The sequence below is a fragment of the Bison bison genome, unplaced genomic scaffold, assembly GCF_000754665.1.
Source record: "Bison bison bison isolate TAMUID 2011002044 unplaced genomic scaffold, Bison_UMD1.0 scf7180017864217, whole genome shotgun sequence".
In the NCBI taxonomy this organism is placed as follows: Eukaryota; Metazoa; Chordata; class Mammalia; order Artiodactyla; family Bovidae; genus Bison; species Bison bison.
The window spans coordinates 2718479-2743119 of record NW_011494789.1 but is presented as its reverse complement, the minus strand read 5'-3'; positions in this window follow the sequence as shown (position 1 = coordinate 2743119).

Genomic DNA, 24641 nt, shown 5'->3' with positions numbered 1-24641 from the left:
CACTGTTTTTCATGAAGTCTCTCATTAAAGATTCTGTCTTCGCCATACTCCAACTAGCTTCCCAGATGGCAGGTCCTCTCCAGGTTGAAGTATGTGGATTTTTGGCCCTTTCTGGGCTCCCTTTGTCTTATCCATGAGGATAACTGCCTGTCCAGCAACTAGAGTCAGAATGCAGAGCCACTTGGAATGTGTGAGGGGCAGGCTGCATCCCAACACGGGACTCAGTAACACAGCAGGGGGAGCACTCCCAGAGTCTTTTAGAAGAGACAGAACTGGCTGGCTATTGTTGGAGAAAGGAACCATTTTCTCCACCTCTGTCCAACAACTCCTTCTGGACCACCTCACAGTTCCACCACTCACCTCCCGGCCACCTCAGCTCCCCTTCTTTCTGGAGAAGTTCAGTACTTTCTTCTTTGCAGAGAAACACATGCAATTAAGACATCAGGAACCTAGCAAGAGCATATGTGTGTGTGTGTTAGTCACTCAGTCTTGTCCGACTCTTTGCAACTCTTTGGCTTGTAGTCTGCCAGGCTCCTCTGCCTGTGGGATTTTTCAGGCAAGAATACTGGAGTGGGCTGCCATTTCCTCCACCAGGCGATCTTCCTGAGTCAAAGATCAAACCTGCGTCTGCACCTCTGCAGGCGGATTTTTTACCACTGACCTATTGAGGAAGCCCCTCCAGCTCCAGTTCTTACTAGCTATGTGACCTCAAGCAAGTTACTTAGTATCTCTGTGTCTCTGTTTCCTTATACAAATACTTGGGAATAATAATCATCTCAGTGGCTGTGAGGATTAAATGAGCTAATGCATATAAAATATTTAGAATAGTTCCTGACACCTTGTAAGCATTCTGTAAACACTGTTTACCAATACTATTAGCGTATTTTTCCTCTGGAGAATCCTGCCTTTTAAAAGTGACCCGGCAGTGAAAATGCCACACTTAATCCAAAAGAATGCTTAACCTGATTGTGAACCCTTGGAGATCAGGGACCATCAAGAGGTATTTGTTTTTTAGGACAGACCTTCTAAAGCACCCCCAAAGTCCTCCCATACTGGATCCTGGCCACTTCATCTGCACATAAAGCCAGCCAATGCCCAGGCAGAAGATATCCAGAATGGGCCAGCTTTGACCATCTTTGTGAACCACAAACCAAAGGGCCGAAGAGACAGCAGCCACAGCAAGAGCGAACTTGGCTGGGAGTTGGGACGGAGTTAGAAGCAGCCAAGGTCTTCATGCTCCTGGAGCTTCTCCTCCCTCCCCAGACTTTTTCCAGCCCTAAGCATTTCTATTTTTCAGCTTTGGCTCTAGCCTGACATTTGAAGGATGAGCTATTAACGATACTAAATTAATAACGGTTATAGAGTATATTTGAGAAGATCATAAAAAAATCAGTAATGTCATCATGTCAAGCAAAGTTTCTGATAGTTTTTTTAAATTATGCATGTCTTTTATTATTTTTTTTTCCCCTTCCAACATTGATCCGGAGCTTTCAGAGGGACATTAATCTACCTGACCACATCAGACTCCTTAATTATTCACGTCCAGCAATATATCTAATTCCACAGAAATTCCCTGTGGATTTCCCATTGTTGAAGTAGACTTTGGCAGCTCAGCTCAGCTCTGCTCTCGCTGTTCAGCCCAGCGCAGCCCTGCACACTCCTCAGTGATGCAAAGCCACCTCCCTGATCTCTACTTTGCTTTAATGCACAGATGCCCAGGCTTATCATTCAGAGAAGTGTAATTTCTCCCAGTGTGACAAGTGAGTGAAAACTCATAGGTGATAACTAATGAAGAGGAAGTTATAACTACTGATAACTACTTTGGGGAAGGACAAGAGGGACTAAAGAGATTACAGTAACCTTGGTGGGTGTGTGACCTCTTGTGCAGGACCTTGGAGCTGGGTGACACTGAACAAGCCATTTGAACTTGGTTTCCCCTGTGCCCTGATAACGTGACCTCCACAATGCTTTCACTGAGCTATAGACTGAAGATGAGCAATTAAAGTCATGAAAAACCCGCTATAGGCCAGCAGAGCCCCCAAAATGCAAAGTGACAAAGAAAATACGAATGCCGGCCATGTCAGTCATGATGAGGCTGACTCACTAGGCGTGGCGGGAGCTCTGGTGAGAGACCAGCGGTGAACCCTTCCAACTGCTGAAAGGAGCTGACTAGGTTTTTTAATGGAGAAAGGAGCTGCAATGTGTGTGCTTTAAATAAAGCCTTGAGGGGTACGGCTGGGGGTGAGACAGGGAAGGGGTAGCTTCTGAGTGTTCTCAAGGGGACAGGGAGGGAGGCTGGGACAGCAGAGTTCAATTCTGCAATGACGTAGGCTCCAACGTCCTCGCCCTGATTTCCTCGCCTTTCCACAGGCAGGAAAGCAAGATCTCAAAGTTTACTCCACTCAGTGTCTCTTTGGCTTTCTTTGGGGACTATCCTGGAGTGTCTCAATTTCAAATAGGTACTCTTTTCCTCCGTACAAAGTGTAAGTCCTCACTAAGCATGTTCCTCTTCACTGGGGCCTACAGCCAGACCATGTTTCCCCGCAGCCCTTGCAGGGGATGTGGTCATGTGATTGATGTTCAGCTGATGGCATGTGGGTGGAAGAGCTGCCCATCACTGTGGCCTCGCTGTGAAAACTCCCATGTGCAACCCTCCCTGCTTCATCGTCATCTGTCACCTGAATGTTAACAGCCATTGTACCTTGGAAGTCACGTGTAGAAGATGGAAGAGCCCTGCTGTGTCTGGGAAAGGAACCTCGGCTTTGTTAAGACTGGAAAACTTTAGGGTTTGCTTGTTACAACCATTAACAGAACCACATTATGGCCTTCTTGGATTGTATAGTCACTTTTGTTTTCATAAGTTCCTTTCTGTATAAAATAATATTAAGAACCATATTTTGCAACTGTGTTGGTATGTGAATATGATTCATGCTTTTGTTCTGATTTTAAAAGGAATGAAAACATTTCCATAGGGCCTTAAAAGTACCACAATACTAGGCCCCAAACACTGTGTGTGTAGTGTCCAATAGCTAAGTTGACCCGGGTTATTAGCTAGAGTTGACTGCTGACACTTCTGATCCATAAATACACACCAAGGTCAAACTACATATCCTCATGTCAGGTTTCGAGGAAATGATCATGTCTGGAAAAAATGCCTAAACTATGGGATGGGAATCAATGAATCCCCACAGATTCTTGGCTCCTCAGTTTCCTGGAGGGAAAAGGGGGTCCTGCAGGGTTAGGCCCCGTGATGGTGATTTGCACAGTATTTGACGGAGGAAAATTCTGAAAGACATGGGTATACCAGACCACCTGACCTGCCTCTTGAGAAACCTGTATGCAGGTCAGGAAGCAACAGTTGGAACTGGACATGGAACAACAGATTGGTTCCAAATAGGAAAAGGAGTATGTCAAGGTTGTATATTGTCACCCTGCTTATTTAACTTACATGCAGAGTACATCATGAGAAACGCTGGGCTGAATGAAGCACACGCTGGGATCAAGATTGCTGGGAGAAATATCAATAACCTCAGATATGCAGATGACACTGCCCTTATGGCAGAAAGTGAAGAGGAACTAAAAAGCCTCTTGATGAAAGTCAAAGAGGAGAGTGAAAAAGTTTGCTTAAAGCTCAACATTCAGAAAACGAAGATCATGGCATCTGGTCCCATCACTTCATGGGAAATAGATGGGCAAACAGTGGAAACAGTGTCAGACTTCATTTTTTTTTGGCTCCAAAATCACTGCAGATGATGACTGCAGCCATGAAATTAAAAGACACTTACTCCTTGGAAGAAAACTTATGACCAACCTAGATAGCATATTCAAAAGCAGAGATATTACTTTGCCAACAAAGGTCCGTCTAGTCAAGGCCATGGTTTTTCCGGTGGTCATGTATGGATGTGAGAGTTGGACTGTGAAGAAGGCTGAGCGCCGAAGAATTGATGCTTTTGAACTGTGGTGTTGGAGAAGACTCTTGAGAGTCCCTTGGACTGCAAGGAGATCCAACCAGTCCATTCTGAAGGAGATCAGCCCTGGGATTTCTTTGGAAGGAATGATGCTAAAGCTGAAACTCCAGACTTTGGCCACCTCATGTGAAGAGTTGACTCATTGGAAAAGACTCTGATGCTGGGAGGGATTGGGGGCAGGAGGAGAAGGGGACGACAGAGGATGAGATGGCTGGATGGCATCACCAACTTGACGGACATGAGTTTGAGTGAACTCCAGGAGTTGGTGATGGACAGGGAGGCCTGGAGTGCTGCAATTCATAGGGTCGCAAAGAGTTGGACACGACTGAGCAACTGAACTGAACTGACCCTCTACTGGCCTTGCTCCCTTCTCTGTCTTCCAATCCCAGTCCTTTCTTTCTGGGAGTATTGCAGGAAGGGGGTGGTGATGAGTGGGGTTGAGGGGGGTGTTGGCTTCCAGGACCTGAGAGTGGGCTTTTGATTAGTGCTCAAAAATGAATTGTCTGAGGAGACACACGCTGACAAATGAAGAGACTTTATTGGGAAGAGGGCCCATCAGAGAGCAGGAAGGTAAGGGAATCCAGGAGGGCTGTGCTGCCACATGGCTCCCAGTGTTGGATTTTATGGTGATGGGATTAGTTTCTGGGTTACCTCTGGCCAATCACTCTGACTCAGGGTCCTTTCTGGTGGCCCACACATTGCTCAGCCAAGATGCATTCCCGTGATGAGGATTCTGCGAGATTGGTAGAACAAGTGGCGTCTCCTTTTGACCTTTTCCAAACTCTTCTGGTTGGTGGTGGCTTGTAAGTTTCATCTTCTTTACCAGGACCACCTGTCATAAAACAACTCATGCAAATGGTTGCTATGGTGCCTGGCCAGGTGGGCAGTTTCAGTTAGTGTTTCCCCTAACAGGAGCATCTCTCTAACAAACTTCATTTCCCAATCCTTGTCTGCCTTTGGAGGCATTCAGGCTGGGATCCACACCCCCGTCACAGTGCTGGCTCTACCAGGAATCCCCTTGACCAGCCTCGTTCAGGATTCCTTTCCTACATCTCACACCGTCTCTCACTTCAATCTGCCACTGAAAGGAAGGTAGTTTAGTTCCTCCCCATCCCGCTTGCCTGTTATCTTGGGGGCTGTTCTCCAGTTGGGAGGGGCCTACATCTTCTACTCCTTTGTAGGCCCCAGGCAGGGCGCTGGTAGGATGTGGTGGAGGCTAGGAGCACCTGGATGATAGGTATTCATGCTACACAATGTCCCATTTAGAAGAGAGTCAACGATGTGTCTTTCCATTTGAATAAGACTTCATGGTTTAGTAGCATGTTTCTTTTACTTGTTAATTCCTTTGATTCAAGCAAGGCATCTGTTTGCTACTTTTCCTTTCCAAAAAAGAGGATGCTGGGCTCTGGAGAAGTTCTGTCTTTCAGATGATCACATATCTGAATGTTTAGAGGCTTGGAAATAGGCGTCTTCATCCCAAATCCTTCCTTACTCCACGAGGCAGACTTCTCTCACGTCACACCGGTGGTAGGTTTCCCTCTCAGACAGACTCTGTCTTTGGAGGCATTCAGGCCGGGCATTCATCACACTCATTTGACAGATGAGGAAAGTGTTGCTAGAGAATAATTTTTCCCAAAACACACAATCAAGAAGCAGCAGATTAAACTCTGAAACTGTGTTCCTATGTGGGAGAGAGGGTCAGAGGCACCTTCCCTCTGATTCCATCAGAATTCTGCTTGCTGCTGTCTGCTGTCAACTAAATGATGCACAACATGAGAGTTGCAAGTTATCTGCAAGTTTATTGGGGGCAAAATGAGGACTGCAGCCCAGAGGACAGCACCTTTGCTCCAAAGAGACAGTGGGGGAAGGTCAATATATAAGATTTCGGTGAAGGGGGAGTTCAGTGCAATCAAGTGCTTACTTTACAAAAGGTTTTCTGCTAGTCACCAGGAGCTGATGTCACCATGAAGGGATCTAGAGCTTTTCTAGATATAAGGAGATGCAAGGGTTGAGATCATGAAATCAGTTCCTGGGAACATCAAACTGTCTAAAGACCTGTTCCACCAGGTTCCCTGGAGCACAGAGTGCCTTACTCTCCACTCTGAATTCCATTCAGGGGTGTCAAAGGTCAACAGCTGCAGCACCACAGGCAGATGGCAAATACCCTTGTTGTTCAGTTGCTGGCAAATGCTCTTGTCAAGTGCCAATTTGTAGTTGACACTGCTTTCCTAGTAATTTCCTCATCCACGCTCCTGGGAGGAGTGATGGAGAAGGAGCTGATGTGACAGCATCATCACCATTAATCCCCCAAATCTGATTTCTCTTTCTGGCTTTGTGATGTCACCGCACTCAAAATCTTTTACCTTTTGCTTCCAACACATCATGGAGTATGGGTTTTGCTTTACTCCCCTCCCCTCCAATTTCCACCATGCTTAAGACTGAGCTGGTGCTTTCCATTTGAGCTGACTGCATAGACAGACCTTCACTGTGAGTCCAGCAACAGACATGATTTCAGCCTTACCCCTGTTTACCATTCCCATCCATGGGTGGGGTAGCATTTGAAGCTGGTTTTTTGTTTTTTTGTTTTTTTTCCTTTTATACTTCTATGTAAGTATTAGAGCCTTGCTTGGAAAGGGAGATAGGAGTAGGCATTGAAAAAAAGATAGAGGGCTTGAATTCATGTTCTTATTTGGTTTTTGGTTTCAAACAGGCTAGATATTCAAGGAATGGAATTTGCCAATGAATTCTTTGATTTAACTGCTTAGCCATTATTTGCTTTGCATGCCCAAGGTTTATTCCATCTTTATTTGTGCTCCCAAATGAATTAACCCAAAGACCACTGAATTCTGGAGTTTTTCTTATGGTCTCAAGTCAGGTCGACTGACTTGAGCCCCACCACTTATTCATTTTCTCTATCACTGTCTCAGTATGTCACCCAAGGTAGGTAACTTAATCTTTCTGAGGCTCAATGTCCTCATTCAAAGAATGAAAATAGCTGCCTTGCTTAGTTGCTCAGTCAATTGCAACTCTTGGCAGCCCCATGGACTAGCCCGTCAGGCTCTTCTGTTCACGGGATTTTCCAGGCAAGAATACTAGAGCGGGTTGCCATTTCCTCCTCCAGGGGATCTTCCTAATCCCTAGGTAGAACCTGAGTCTCTTGAATCTGGAGCATTGGCAGGCGTATTCTTGACCACTGGCTCTACCTGGTTACTCCTGGTATATATTTGGTTCTTGGGATACATGATTTTTGGATGAATAAATGAATGACCAACAAGTTTGTTGAGAGGATTGAATGAGACAAACCTAGACAAAATGTTGTAGACAAGTGATTTGCGAGTGTTTCTCATTCAGATCTGGAAAGATAAGTGAATACCACTGAGGGAGGCGTTTATGTGAAGAGAGGGTGGGTGTGGATTGACAGGGGAGAGTACTGAAAGGGCTAAATTGTGGAAGAAGTGGCTAGATGCGAAAACACCTCTCATGGCCTTTCATGGCCTCTCCATCCAATGTCCTCAACTCTGGCTGTCAATTCCTGCCTGCCCAAGCAATCCTAGGGGAATGGTTGTTTCCATGGCAACACTCCATCTCAAGTATGAGATCCAGAAGTCACCTTCTCTCCTTTTCTCCCCCATGAAACATAGAGTGGGGAGACAATGGCTTTTTGTTCTCTTCCTCCCAAGAGGCAGTGAGGTAAAATGGGAAAGAGAGAGAAGGGACTCAGACACCCTGAGTGAAGGTGTTGCTTTGTGCTACTGACATCCTGATTCGTCCTAACAGGAAGCATAGCCAAGATGTCCATGCTTCCTGCTTAGTCCCACTGAGCCTGGGTCTGCAGGCAGCAATGGAGACTCTGTCTTCTCCATCTTCCACTCAAATGCCAGCTGCTGTGGGGGATAAAACTGCCACCTTCAACTCTGTTTGGTCTCACACCAAATGTCACTTCCTTGGAGAAGTTTTCCTGGAATCAGACATGACTCAGTGACTTTCATTTTCACTTTAGACCCTACACAGAAAGCTCGGATGCCTACTTCACACCTGTAATCCTCCTGCCTAGCATAGCTCCTGGTATGCAGTAGGTTTTCAACATGCACTTGTGGAATGCTGAGATGCATAAGAGAAACCCACCATTTCTTCCCTGGGCCAATCCCACTATGCAGATGTGGATGGAGGAAGGGACCCATATTAGGAGTTAACAGTCTCCAAATGACTCTGCCACTCACTTACTTGCATAAGCTCCTTTAATTCTTAACTCCCTCTTAAGAACATTAGATTAAAATGGGGCAATGCTGTAAAACATGAAAGTGGAAGGTATTACCAGTACAGAAAAAAATTTCCTCATTGTGTCTCTTTCCATCCACTCTTCAGGATCAATCTACAGCTAAAATCAATGAGTATGTATTGCACATTCATAATAGCCCAGGCACTGTGCTAAATGCTTTATGTGCATCAAACTCACAGTGACTGGGAGAGGTAGGTCTTCCAGGTTAAAGATGAAGCAGCCAGGGCTTGGAGAGGTTAAGCAGGGTACTCAAGTTTAAATACTTGGGAAGTATTGAAGCTCAGATTTGAATCACACACCTGTGCTCTTATCTTTCCTGGTGGCTCAGTTGGTAAAGAATCTGCCTATAATGCAGGAGACCGCCTACAACACAGGAGACCCAAGCTCAACCTCTGGGTCAGGAAGATCGCCTGGAGAAGGAAATGGCAACCCAGTCCAATATTCTTGCTTGGAGAATTCCATGGACATAGGAGCCTGGCAGGCTACAGTCCTTGGGGTCGCAAAGAGATGGATAAAACTGAGCAACCGAGCACACCCACCTGTGTTCTCAGGGTCTCAGAGACCCTGCAGGAGTCAAGACAGGGCAATTCTCCAGCCATCTCCCACCAGGTCTTAACTTTCATGAAGATTTTCACTTTCCAGAGTAACAATGATCCAGGCTACCTTCTTAGTATCTTCACTGGCTCTGCTTCTGTTCAAAGCAAGATTTATTGGTGGAGCTAATCAATTAAGCAATCGTTGTTTATCGAGTTCCTCTTCAATTATTCAATACTTATTGAGCACTTTCCATGTAGCCAGCACTTGTGCAGTGAGCTGTAGAGAATACAAGTGAGGTATACGATTCAGCCTTCATCTTCAGGGAGCTTGAAATCTAGCAGTGGATTGGAGATGGGGTGGCTGGCAATATTAAACCACATAAGGAAACAAGTACTCAAATCTTAAATTGATCAGTACAAGCAGCACACTGAAAGGCAGAGGAAAAACAGAGCTTCTATATATTCTATACTATATTATTCAGTATCAATAAGATTCATGAAGAGGGTGAGGTTTAATACCTTTCAAAAGCAGGTAGGTATAGGCTAGGAGAAGGGTGGAGAAGAAGGCATCCCAAGTAGAGAAAAACAGCAATTGGCAAAAACACAGAACAAGCATTTGATGTTTCAGGTCTAATAAAGACTGATCTAACTAGAATGGAGACGCTGGCTGGGGAGTCATTCTTATCATCCAAACATGAAATACAAGAATCCCAGGATTGCTCCCTAGCACCCAGCGCAGTGCTGAGCTTGAACTAAGCCTTCATTGTGTGTTTGTTAAACTGAACACATGCAAAGATAAATATGACAGCCCGTGACTTGCAAGGAGCTTAGCATCCAGTAGAATGGAAAGCATCTTTATCTATCTATCTGTGACACAAAATCAAACTTACCAAGTGCTGTTAGTACTATGATAGAGAATTTTATTTCTTTCAATAAAGCAAAACAGATTTTATAACTTCCCTTTTATAAATTGCCTGGAAATCCTGATATAATTAAGAAAATAAACCGTATATTTGAATACATCCACTGAGTTATCAAAGAATTAAGTGAAGTTCTCAGAAGGAAAAACAAACAAACAGAAGAAGTGAAAACGCAAATTTAGAAATGTGAGTTTGCTGAAGCCAGCAACTATTGTTTGGCTCCCGCTAACTCTCATTGTTTTGGGGCCTGTATTTCCACAGTTGTATAGGAGCAAGAGATACAATCTGGACCCATAAGAGGGACCACAGGGAGTTGAATTAGAAATTCCCATATAAGCCAAGTTCCTATTTGATCTCACCCTCAATTAAAGATGGTTTAGACTCACTGTGTTGGGGCCCATGGGGAGTTCACATAAGCCCTTACTCTTATTGGTGGGTTATAATGTTGTCCCCTGATGCTTGGAAAGATTGAGGGCAGGAGGAGAAGAGGAAGATAGAGATGAGATGGTTGGATGGCATCACTGACTCAATGGATATGAGTATGAGCAAGCTCTAGGAGATGGTGAAGAACAGGGAAGCCTGATGTGCTCCATTCCAGAGCTGGAAAGAGTCGGGCACGGCTTAGTGACTAAACAACAACATAGTGATGCTTAGGCTTCATGGTGATGTCCCTATTTTTGAATATCTGCTACTGCTAAGTCACTTCAGTCATGTCTGACTCTGTGCGACCCCATAGATGGCAGTCCATCAGGCTCCCCTGTCCCTGGGATTCTCCAGGCAAGAATACTGGACTGGGTTGCCATTTCCTTCTCCAATGCATGAAAGTGAAAAGTGAAAGTGAAGTCGCTCAGTCATGTCCGACTCTTAGCGACCCCATGGACTGCAGCCTACCAGGCTCCTCCGCCCATGGGATTTTCCAGGCAAGAGTACTGGAGTGGGGTCTTGAATATCTAGTAATCCCCCAAAGTCTGGAGTCTAGTTCCTCTTCCCCTGAGCAGAGACACCATGATAAATAGCTATATGTCTCTGTGTGAAGTTTGGGTAAAAAGATTTGCAGGGTATACTTGTAGAAAGGGTGCAGAGTCTTTCCTTAGGGACAACTGGTCTTGCTTTTAATCAAAAGGCTCTGAGTGATCTCAGACCTTGGTATTGGGTAAAAAAATATGATTTTTGGTTCGCAGATTTGGTGCACCAAGCTCGAATTTTTTTTAATTACCCATATCAAGAAAGGCATCTGTTTCAATTCTTGAGAAATTATAATGAATTAGTTTTCACCAAAGACCCCTGTGTGTCTAGGATATGACTACCATTCTGACTGTTTTGCATTTTTTGAGTAAACATGCCCATTGCACATACTACTCACTCTGATATTCTTGCCTGGAGATTCCCCATGGACAGAGGAGTGACTAAACACAGCACTGATTTCAGGTTGCAGTCAATCTACCAAGCATAGTGTTAGAACAATTCCAGCTGTTCAAGCTAACACATTAAATCTAGAATATCTACTGAATGGGCTCATATCAATACATTTGACACAATCTTATTTTGTGTTACTTTTGTCCTGATCTAGTACCTATAGAATTTATTTCCACACATAATCATCTGATTTCCTTTGATGAAAATTAGCCCAATCCTGCAATTTTTTTTAGCATTTGAAATAGTAATATGTGTGCATTCTTTGAATACTGTAGGTAACGAGGAGTGATGAAGGTGAGTCTTAAAGAAAATCAATATTTTCAGGTAAGGTAGAGTCTTCAGGTGAGAACTTGGTTTTTAAGCAAGAATAAGCTTGTGGTTTTGAAAAGAAGTGACTGCTTCTGAAGACAAGGAAAGTTGGGGGAGGGAACCATCATTGTGATTGCATATATCCAAATTGTCCAAAATGCCCCATTCCAATTGTCAAACCTCAGTTTTTCTCCATCAGTACCTTCACTTTTATGTATGAGCTCTCAGAAAGCCATGATTTCAATTTGTGTTGTATCTCTGCATACATTTCTTACCTACAAGATTAGATTTGCAGCTGATTTTTAGGTACATTGGTTATATAGCTATGGTAGATATTATTTTAGTGCAACTGTAGGTATATCAAGTTTTATAACATTAGCTTGAGTGAGAATTAAAAGGACTAAGCCTCTCATTTTCTTTCTCTACATGTTCCAGGGAAGTCATATGTATTCAGTCTGCCCTGCTGTTCTTGATATTCTCACTTATGCAGCCAGCTACTTGGCAGTTTATATCCTTGCTTTAATAGTAATTCATTGTAAGAGTTTTAGGTGAAACATTTCATAAACGCTTTGCCACTTTGGGCTGTGGACTAGCAACAATTTCTACCATTTTCTATCAATAGAGAAACTAACACCCTCCTTGCCTGTAACCAGATCACAAAATAAGTCCATTTACCATCATTTAAGATCTGTTTCTTGGAAACACTTTTGATACAAAATAATGTAATCAGTCAGAGTTTAACCAATAAAAACAGCTTTAGGTATTTCAAGTAGGAAGACATTTCAGTTCATTCAGTTCATTTCAGTTGTTCAGTTGTGTCTGACTCTTTGAGACCCCATAGACTGCAGCACACCAGGCTTCCCTGTCCATCACCAACTCCCAGAGCTTACTCATGTCCATTGAGTTGGTAATGCCATCCATCCATCTCATCCTTTGTCATCTCCTTCTCCTCCTACCTTCAATCTTTCCCAGCATCAGAGTCTTTTCAAATGAGTCTGTTCTTCACATCAGGTGGCCAAAGTATTGGAGTTGCAGCTTCAGCATCAATCCTTCCAATGAATATTCAGGACTGATTTCCTCTAGGATGGGGCAAAGGAGAATCTCCAACAAGATGGTAGGAGGGGCAAAATCACATTTAGAATCAAACCCCATACCCACCAGAGGTGCTCAGAGGGCTCAAACAAACCTTGTGTACACCAAGACCCAGAGACCCCACAGAGACTGAGACGGAACTGTGTTTGAGTGTCTCCTATGGAGATACGGGTCAGCAGTGGATCGCTGCAGGGGCAGGGGCTCTGGATGCAGTAGACCTGGGTATGGCATAAGCCCTGTTGGAGGAGGTCGTCATTAACCCCACCATAGAGCCGCCAGAACTTACACAGGACTGGGGAAACAGATTCTTGGAGGGCACAAACAAAACCTTGTGTGCACTAGGACCCAGGAGAAAGGAGCAGTGACCCCACAAGAGACCCCTCAGGTCAAATAACAGGGAGGGAACACAGCCCTGCCCATTAGCAGAAAGTTGGATTAAAGATTTACTGAGCCTGGCCCCGCCCATCAGAACAAGACCCAGTTTCCCCCTCAGTCAGTCTCTTCCATCAGGAAGCTTCCATAAGCCTCTTATCCTTCTCCATCAGAGGGCAGACAGAATGAAAACCACAATCACAGAAAACTAACCAATCTGATCACATGGACCACAGCCTTGTCTAACTCAGTGAAACTATGAGCCATACCATGTAGGCCCACTCAAGACGGACAGGTCATGGTGGAGAGTTCCGATAAAACATGGTCCACTGGAGAAGGGAATGGCAAACCACTTCAGTATTCTTGCCTTGAGAACCCCACGAACAGTATGAAAAGGAAGTCATTTAAGTACTTTAAAATATAGGAAGGGCTTAGAGAAGGTTAAAGAAGGCACTGGAATTCAGTGGCAGGCAGATAGCTGCCAGGGAGTTGCAAAAAATCCAAGAAGTTATTTACTGATCACACTCATCTAACCCTAAAATGAATGATTTGTAAGAAGCTCATATGAAATCTCTGTTGGCTTAGGCAGTAAAGAATCTGCCTGCAATGCAGGTGACCTGGGTTCGATCCTTAGGTTAGAAAGAGCCCCTGGAGAAGGAAATGACTACCCACTGCAGTATTCTTGCCTGGAGAATTCCTTGGACAGAGGAGCCTGGTGGGCTACACAGACCATGGGGTTGCAGAGTTGGACATGACTGAGTGACTAACACTTTCACTTTTTTTTTTTTTTTCATATGAAATCTCACCCTGGCAAAGCTCATAACTGTGCCTGCTGCAATTGTAAGAATATTGATTTAGCTCTTGCCTCTCTTACAGCTTCTAAACTTTATATAAGTGCTTCTCAATGGTGGAACCTAGTTGAAAACTCTTGATGGTAGAGATTCTGATAAACGTAATTTTCAGGTTTCTAACTCTAATGATACAGAGTAGAGTTCAGAAAAAGGGAAATGATCTGTATTGCTGAAAAACAGTCCAAAACATGAAAGAAAAGCCATCATTGTTCAAGGTCTACATTATCTTCATAGAAGATATAAAAGAAACTATAGATAAATTGTTTCAAGAATATTCAATTTAGCAAGGTGGCTGGATAACATATTAATATGCAAATTAAAATTTATTTCTATATACTAGCAAAACAGAGGAGAAAAACCATTTACACTGCCTTATTATTATTATTTATCTAGCCAAGAATCTGCCAAAAATGTTCCAAATCTTTATGGAGAAAACTTCAAAACATTATTTAAATACATTCAATTAGACCTAAATAAATAGATATATTATGTTCATTAATGGGAGACTGAACTTCAAAATAATTTCAATTGTCTTCAAATTGATCTATCCTTTTGATTCAATTTCTATAAAAATACTGAGATGTTTCTAACAGGAACATGACAATAAATTAGGAAGAACAAAGGGTCAAGATAGATAAGATACTTCTAAGGAAAAAAAAAAAGAATAAATATTTTCTCTACTAGATACTAACAGTTACTGTTAAATGTATAGCAATTTGTACAGTGTGTTATTAATTCTGGCACAGATTAACATATCTGTAGAGCACAGTAAAGAGTATAAAAACAGATTGGTACACTTTGAAAGTTGATATTTTACAGAGATAACTTTGCAAATCAATGGGGGAAAAATAAAATTTTTGAATAATGTGTTCTGAGATATTTGTTCACCAATACAAAAATTTTAAATTGAAATCTTAAACTATAATAAACAAAAACAAACAAAAGATCAAGTCCAGATAGATAAAATTTCTAAACATAAAAGATAAAAGATAAAACTACTCATTTTCAAGAAAATGTTAGTGAATGTTTTGACCTGAGGGTGGGAAGGATTTTCTTAAAATGTGAAAGCATATATTACCTAAATTTGATATATGTATTAGCATTATAATTAAGATATCCCATTCATCAAAAAGAGCATGAAGAAATGAGGGAAAAAAGCACAAAACTTTGAGAATATATTTGCTGCCCTTACTGACAAAGGATTAGTATTCATAACACAAAAAGAATTTTTATGAGTCAATAAGAATAAGATCCAAAAAAGTAGACATAAGGAAGGTGGACAGAGACATGACAATGCATACCAGTTAAAAAATAAAACAAAACTGCTGCAGCTATGAAAAGTTATTTAATCATACTAATCATTAGAAAAATGCAAATCAAAATTATCCATACTTTCATGCCATTTGGACACAAAGACATTTTTGATTCTGACAAGGTCAAGCGTTAGAAAGGCAATGAGATTTTCATAGTTTGTTTATGATAGTGTGAATTATTACAAATACTTGGTAAGCAAGTTGGCTTTCTCCCTGCAAGCCAGCCATTCCACTTCTGGAGAAACACCTACATATTGAAGTGTGTTTATAACACAAACATTTATAGTAGCAAAGATTTCAGAGGAAGATACATGTGGTCTACTAACAGAAGACAATATAAATAAAGTGTGGTAAAGTCATTGAAGTAAAAACCATTATTAACCAGAGACCCATCTATCAACATAAATGACCAACTCTATATATTCTATATATTTGAGTGATAAAGAATACACAAGGTCTGATTCAATTTATAAAATGTTTGTAGACATACAAAACTGAACAATATAGACTTAAAATAAATAGGTACATACCTTAGATTTTGATGATTATGGATCACATTCAGAGCATCAGTCCTGACCTATACACGCTAGTTTATATAATCCCCCATTGTAATCATGGTAACACCCACCAAGGTAGTGTTAGTGTCTCTCATACAAGTAAGAGACATTAATAACTCACCAAGACTGTGCAGTAGGTGGTAGTTAAGACTGAGACCCAGAACATCTGTCTCCAAAGGCATGGTTCTTTCTTCTTCACCAACACACGCTGCTGTCTAATAACTCAACACCTCACTCAACTCTCCTCTTCTGACAACTTGTCTGGATCTCACCAACTGACATTAATGCTGGCTTTTACTCTTGGCCCCTCATTGTGTGTCTTGTCCTTAAGCCAAGATCTTAACGTCTATGAGGGCAACATTATGCCTTAAGTATATTGTATAATGGTATCTAGGACTGGTTTAGATACTAAAGAGATTTTCTATTAACCAATCAATTAATCTATTCATGAGCTGGAGAGTGGCTCATAGAGAACACTCCAGGACTGGAAGGGATAGGGTGGGACATTAAATTTCAGAATTGAGGGGACCACAGAAGGGGGCCAAATCACACAGTGAAGGCAGTTCATTGCTTAGATGGAAGGCAACAAAGTTCCCTTTAAGAATCTGATAAAATCTATGAAACATCTGCCTTAAAGAACACACATCTGGAAACACACAGAAACAGAGTTTCGTATATACATGAACCTCAGGACAGGAATCTTGAGATAAAAAAATGGCCCAGATTTAGAGTCAAAGTGTCTAGTGACATCATATGGCTTTTTGAACTCTATTCCAAGAAAAGAGTGTCATTAAATTCCCCACTGGCCTCTGATAATCTTTACTCTTTGCTTGTCTCAGTTTCTTTTTGCTTTAGCTTCTCTTCCAATCACGCCTTCTTGTGTGCCATTCCAACTTTGATTTGTCCTTCTGACTCTGCTTTCTGATCACAGATTTTGGGCTTAGCTCCCTGTAGGTGGGCACTTGAACAGGCCCAGTTGGTATTGCAGGTTCTCAGTTTCCTTCCCTGATCTCAGCCTGATCCTGCTCCCATGGAACCTCAGTGAGTGCTCCAGAATCAGCACTTTCTCATTCTCTGATCAATTTTCCTACATGAGAATGGGGAAAATGACAGCTCACAGCATTGTTGAGGAGATTAAATGTAGGAACTGTGTTTTGTAAACTTCCATTTCAGGCAAATGTTAGCTGTTATCAAGAAGCGAGAGCACTGTGTGTGTGTGTGTGTGTGTGTGTGTGTGATGGAGGTGGAGATTTACACACTGTGTTATGTATGTATGTGGGGAGGGAGGCGGGGCTCCAAGAGAAAAGAACAGACGGCAGAACACATGTGCTGATTGGATTGATTATTTTTGTTTGCAACATATACTGGATGAAAGTGCTATAAAATTACTATTATTATTACCATCACCATCAATAATGAAAATCTCTGTGGGTGCCAGGATTTTTCTCAGCACATGGCAATGGATAAGCTTTTTTTTTATTGCAACTCATGCTAAGGAGATGCAAAGATTCTGAGTACAGACCCAGAGCTTCCTGCCACTCTAGCTGGCCCAAGCAAGAGCAAACAGCCATCTCCTAAGCCCATCCTACCTTGGAGGAGCCAAAGGGAAAGCCTGAGTCCCATGAGGATTGTCTATAGGTAACCTTTGAACAGCTCAGCATCGCATCTGACGAGTGTCACAACTCCAAAGCCTAGAAGGACAAGTGCTGGCAACGCCCAACAAGTGCCGCCTTTGCTCCATCTCACTCTATAAGATTTTAACAAAGGCAAGTATTGTGCACTGGCTTTGGATGGCCTATTTTAGGATAATTGCAATGCTGCTTTTCTTGGAGTTCTTGGATCAAAGATATGGGAGGGAAGGTGAAGAAAAATGGGAAGGATATCTCACAACTTGCCAGCCAGAACGAATCCTGTGTCCCACTCAACAGAGAGATGCTAAAGCATCACCATGTGTTCTGGAAGAAGGAACTGGATATTTGTGGGCAGCCCTAATGATCACTGCAAAATCAAAATGAATTTGCGGATCAAATACATAGAAAATTACAGAACCCAAACAATTCAAATTTACAAAATTAATCCAATGTTACAGTTGATATTGCTTGCTCAAACTGAGTCACCCCCCACAAAGGAAAGGAATACATTCAACAGATCCTTTGAGTTTGGCTTGCCTGTGCCATGTGATGATTCAAACCTCCCACCAACACGCCAGCATCCATGAAGTCATTTGGCTTTCACCTGGCAGAAATGCGCTGTTTACATTGTAATTTCCCCTCTGTTCTTTTCTCACTAGACCACATCAATTATTGCAGTGCTAATTTTTACTAACACAATCACAGTGCAAAGGCAAATGTGGACAATGAAATCGGCATTTTTGTTTTAAGGTAATAATCTATATGATCTGGAAAATGCTTATATCAATTTTTTTGTATTATAATTGAATTGAAAACTAAGTTAATTGTCACAGAGAAATAAAAGACCCCTTGGCAAGGCAGCTTCTACTTGCCCTTTTTATTTCCAACTTTGCACTCCCTGGAGGGTGACAGGGCAGGTGGAGGAGGTAATGCCCCACTCCGCCTGGAAGGCGTGTCTCTCATTCTTCCAGTTCTTGCTCTCCTACTCCCATTTTCTCCACTCTCCAGTGCTGTCATGTGTCTTCCTCTAGTCAAGATTTCTGGCTGTTCTGTACTTCCCCCAAGCTGTTTCTGGCTTTAGGCTAATCCAGAAAGCCTGTCTCTACCCTTGCCCACGAGCCCTGCAGCTTTGGGATGCTCTATTCTTTCCTGCCCCAACTCTTTCAGGTGACACCTGAGTCACGTGCTGAAAACAATCCCTGCCACACAAAGCTGAGGTTTTCAAGAACATTTTTGCTGACTATACAGCTGTCATCTGATACAATTCTCTCATATCTAGGTGACCCAAAAGTTCAGGTCACTCAACCCCATAGTGTGTGACCAACCTGGGGACCTCTGGACACGCCTCAAGGGGTCTCAATCTCCTAAAAATTGCAGGCAAAACTTGACGTTGCATAGGTATTCAAGTACATCTTTTTCTGACAAGAAGGTGTCCAGAATTTCATCAGATTCTCAAGGAGGCCTGGGACCTAACAGATGCTGCTGTCTTAGTAGTTTTACATGATCCAGTTAAAACTTCATAATATTCATTTTCATTTAATATACAACTTGTCTTTACTTGTGTTAAAATTAAATATGCTGTATCTAAGAGCCTACATTGATGTGTTTGTTCCAGAGAGTACTGCAGCATGGGGCTTTGCCACCTGTTTTTATAGAATATTGTCTATGATAAAGACTATGCATGGTGTATTGATAGCCAGGCATCACATAGTCTTTCCTGGAAGAGCCTGATTTTGATTGGTTCTTCAGTCTCAGCCACCTGAGATTGAACATAAGTTGGCTTAGTAAACCACTGGAAGTCAGATAAGTTGGCTTCCTTCTACTTCCAGTGGTTAACCATAATGGATTTAGCTTTATTAGTATTCTGTTGCTGCACAACAAGTGACTACAAACTTACAGGCTTCAGATAACACATGTTTATTGTGTCATAGTTTCTGCAGTTCAGGAGTCCAGGCATGTGTGCCTTAGCTGAGTCTTCTGCTCTGGGTCTCATAAGGCTACAATTAAAACATCAGCCAGGCTCCATTCTTATCTGGAGGCTTGACTGGAGAAGACTCTGCCTCTGAACTTACTCAGGTTTTTGGTGGAATTCATTTCCTTGCAGTTGTAGAATATAGCACTTCCATTCCTTGTTGGCTGTTGACCCAAGGCTGCTCATGGATTCTTGCCATGTGGTTTCCTTAGTAGGGAGGCTTTCTTCATCAAACCAGCAAGGAGAATCTCTAGACAGTTGTTCAGTCACGAAATCGTGTCTGACTCTTTGTGACCCCTAAAGTGCAGCACACCAGGATCCTCTGTCCTCTACTATCTCCCAGAGTTTGCTGAAATTCATGTCCATTGAGTCTGTGATGCTATCTAACCATCTCATTCTCTGATTCTTTCTTCTCCTTTTGCCTTCAATCTTTCCCAGCATCAGGGTCTTTCCCAATTAGTCAGCTCTTCGCATCAGATGGCCAAAGTATTGGAGCTTCAACTTCAGCATCAGTCCTTCCAATGAATATTCAGGTTTGATTTCCTTTAGGATTGACTGGTTTGATCTCCCTGATGTCCAAGGGACTCTCAAGAGTCTTCTCTGGCATCTTATATTAATATAATGTGATCTAATATAATTATAACAATGACAACATATGACCTTTTCCATATAAAAGTGACATCACATACTTTGGCCATATTCTGTTGGTAGAAGAAGGTCACATATCCCACCCACACTCAAGGGGAGGGGATTATACAGGGGTAAGAATACAAGAAGGTGGGGAGCACTGGGGATCACCTGACCATTTGGGCATCATGCAAGCTGATTGGATCATCCTCATTCCCTTTGACAGTGAATAGTTTAGTCATGAGCATGTGACCTACTCCTGGCTGATGGGAAGTGAGAGGATACCTTATAGGGTATGCGGCAGAGACTGATGGCACTTGCAGTATGCACATTCCCCTCTTCTTCCAGGGCACAGAATTAGACGGCATTTCCTAGCCTTTTTATATCTTAGTAGGGTTGTATAACTAATGGAATTTCACTAATGGAATATGAATAGAAGTGAGGTATATTACTTTCTGCACCTTCTCCTTACCATCTCTTCTTTCACTCGCAGATGCTGAAGATCCAGAAGATATTCCAAGGCCTTGAAGGATGCTGGAGCCATTAGCTGGAATGAGTCTGGGTCCTTGAGTGTCTGCATGGAGCAGAGCATTCTCCCCATCCCAAATGACTTGAGTCAGATTATGGATATGAGAAATAAATAAACCTTTGCTGTCTACAGCCATTGGAATTTTGGTGGTATGTATTATGGCAGTAAGGCCATGTTGATGAATAAAGGGATAAAGATTTTTAATCTCTACTGACAAAATATGCATGGTGAATGAAAGTAGAGATCCTTCTTTCAGTTTCTTTAATGAATGTCATATTTGCACAATACATAGAGTAGCTTTAACCACCTTGCAATCAAATGGAGAACAAAAGAAAGAGGGGATTATTACAGCTGCTGAATTAGCAAACTCGGGAATTCTTGTGATATCATGTAATAAAATTCCCTCATCTTTCAGTCACATTTCATTGTATACTTTATTATTTTTAGTTAAAACATCCCATACAATTCAGAATCCAGGTTCAATTCTTAATAGCCTCTACCCATTCTATACTTACTGCATCCCATATCATCTAATACTTAACCACCTAGTTCCTAAGATCCACTTATATCAAACATATTCATGTTCAGAAAATAAGCCTGAGTCCACTGCCTTATTAGCTGATGTTTAGCAACTTGCTTTCTCTGTGCTCTATAATAACTCAAATCTGCTTGGAAAGATAACACATTAAGGGGTTATTAGACCCTACAACCTTGATATAGTTTGGGTTCATTAGATCTCACATTAACCCCCCTTTTGAATCCCTGTTCAGTTCACTAAATTTCATGAGAAATTAGTGTAGCCAGTTCAGGAGATGGTCAGTTATCTTCAGGGGATGGTCAGGTATAGAGAAGAAGAAGATAGATCTGGGCACCCAAGACTGAGCACCCCTTTTGGGGGAAAATACACATGAAAAGTGGGCTTCCCAGATGGTATTAGTAGTAAAGAACCTGCCTACCAATGCAGGAGACTTCAGAGATGCTGGTTCCATCCTTGGATCAGGAAGATCCCCCTGGAGGAGGGCATGGCAACCCAGTCCAGTATTCCTGCCTGGAGAATGCCATGGACAGAGGAACCCGACAGGCTACAATCCATGGGGTTGCAAAGAGTCAGACATGACTGAAGCGACTTAGCACACACGTACCAGAACATGGAAAAAGAGATGGAGACTATAAACAGTAAAATGACTATTTCATTAACATATTTATAATCAGTTTGTTTTGGGTATAATCAAGCAGTTGATTGGACAACCAATCTCCTTCAGAGAATTGAGCCAAGAAAGGGCCAGGTGACTCTGTCTCATCCTATTGCGAGCTTGACTGAAAGGGCCAGTCTAAGGGTGATGTTGCTGCCGTTGGGGCTCGCTGTAGTGTTCATCCAGAATCAGAAGTTTTTCTTTTATATAACCTGAGCCACAAGGGAGGGAGCAGCTGGTGCCTTTTCTCCCACACCCAGTACATCTCCACTCCCACTCTTGGGAGGGAGAAGAGTGGAAAGAGAAGGGAAGAGGACGAGAAGGGGATCCAGTTCTCCTTCCCTCCCTCCTTCCCTCACTTCCCTCTGTCCTCATATCTTCCTCTTTGAACTACTCTTAGAAACTTAGGGGAGGAAAAAACAAAACAAAACAAAACTGCATCTGGATTTTACCCCTGACTCTGTAACTGATAAGCTATGAAACCAAGTCACTTCTTGTTCTCTTTCTCTCTCCTTCTCCCTCTCTCTCTCTCATATCCCCACCCTCTTAATCATCAAATGCTCTCTGGGTTCTTACTCTGACAGGCCAGGCATTGTGCTAGTCACTGGAGATAATCTGCAAAGGAAATAATTCCTTCTTAGAAAATTAAACCAGACCATAGGATCTCACCAGTCTGTTTCACCTACTAATTCGACCCCACTAGCGTTGCCCACACACCCCTCTCCATCACGTCTAGAGTCCTCACCTGCCTTCTCAATGCTCTCCTGCTTCTCCCTATCCCTTTAAAGTCCCTTTTGACCTAGCATCAAAGGGCATTCCAGCCTTTTTCCTTTCCTTCTCCCCGCTCACATCAAAACCAGGTTGCTATGATGAACACTTCTCCTTTATTCCTTCAGTCAGCATGCACTTACTAATCTGGTAATATAACTTGAATAGCAGTATAAATAACTGCTTGATCATCTCTTAGTATTTAATCATCCCAAATAACATTTGCATTTTTTATTAGGGTCTTAAATGATCTGGTGGCTTTCTTTTAAAAAAAAATTACTAAGTAATTTAATTTTTATATAAATAATTTCAAATGTATGCATATATCTTTAAGTTGAACAGGACAGAGGTGTAGATTTATACTTTCACAGAACTGCATAAAAGTTATGTTGTACACAGCTTTTATATGAATTGTGATTTTACACCCCTTTTTCCCTTAGTTCCTTTTGGTCTCTGCAACCCATTCCATATTAATAATCCTCAGCCACAAATCCTTCTCCACAAAACCTCATAACCCATTTTCAACCTAAAACGTGTCTTTCACATTTTTTTCTGTTTGTGTCTGTTCATACCAGTGTATGAGAATATACATAAAAAGATGTTTATTGGCATATTGTGGTTAGTGGCAAAAACACTAGAAACACACATCGATCAGTAGAGAATGGTTGAATAAATTCTGGTACAGCAACATGTTTCCCTTAAGCTAGGCTGGGTGTTGATGTGGAATAAGCAATCCCCAAATCACAGTGGCTTAAAACAATAGAAAGGATTTGCTCGCTCTTCGTCTATGTCCAGTTCAAGCCAAAATGGGACTCTGCTCCTCATGGTCTTTCAGAGACCCCGGTTGATGCAGCAACCACTACCTTGAATATCGTCAACTGCTTTGACAGAGGGAAAAAGAGTTCTGGAGAGTCTTGCTCCAGCTGAGTAAATGTTTCAGCCATTCAGCCATTCATACGTGAGCCAGAAAGGACAGTCCTACAATGTGCTACAAAGGGAAGGCTACTTAAAATGTTGGTGAATAGTGCTAAGGACAACCAAACTGCCCGTGTTCTTTTATGTATATTAATAATAATCAACAAAAAAAGATGTATACCTGTGGCTAATCATGGTGATGTATGGCAGAAACCATCACAGCACTAATTATCTTCCAATTAAAATTTTTTTAAAGTACAAATTCAAATAAGTGCAGTATGTACTTCTACAGTTTTTTTTTTAATTTATTTAAAAAAGTAATATTTCTTTTATACCAAGTGACTTGGAGGGGCTTCCACAAGGGATTACTGAGTGAAAAAAAAAACACAATGCAGATAAGTGAGAAAAATATGATCCCATTTTTTGAAACCAGCAATGGTCAAATATTTCTACATATGGATTTGCTTGTGTTTATGGGACTATGTGCACATGTGCTCACCTAGCTATTTCCATAAACCTTAAGCATCAGAATTACCCTTGGGCCCTTGTCAAATGTTAGGATTTCTGGACCTCCACCCAGCCCTACTGAATCAGAACTGGTTTGTGCGCTAGTTAAAGAGCCAGGACGTGAGATCCAAAGCTGGTCCTTTATCCGCCAAATGCTGCCCCCACTGTAGTGCTTCATTCATTCCCAATGACTTCCTCCCTGAGAAAAAAGTACTGATTCAGTGATTTATCCATCAAATATTTATGAACATCTGTTACATGCCAGGGACTTTGCTAGATGCTAGAGATTCAGTAGTGAACAGAGCATACTAGGCTTTATTTTGATTTTACAGTCTAGACTGATTTTACAGCCTCCTTAAGAAGAAGACACCATATTAATTCACAGAAAGAAGTTATGATAAGGACTAAGTGGGAAAAGAATATCATGAGCAAAGGTAATCAGGGGACCGCATTTAAATAGGAGAGTAAAGGAAGTCTTCTCATGAGGAAGTGACCGCCTACAGGGAACTGCTGGGGGTGGGGCCAGATGGTAGCGGGTACATAGCTGCTCAGAGAGCATTTCAGGCAGAAGTGGTTACCCAAGGGAAGGTCCCTGGTGGGAAATGGCAGCAGGCCAGTGAGCCTGGAGGACAGTGAGCTTGGGGACAGTGGTGAGAGATGACATCAACCCATGCAGGGCCTTGTAGAACTTGATAGGGAGTTTGGACTGTATTATAAGCACATTGGGAGACATTATGGTTTATGGTTATTAGCAAGCAGGTGAGAGAAGTTTAGATATATACTGTCTTTTAGCAAATGTATTAAGGTATGAGTTATATACTATAAAAATGCACTCATTTAGATTTCAGTTTGTTAAGTAAAACACAAATATTCACAGATACACATG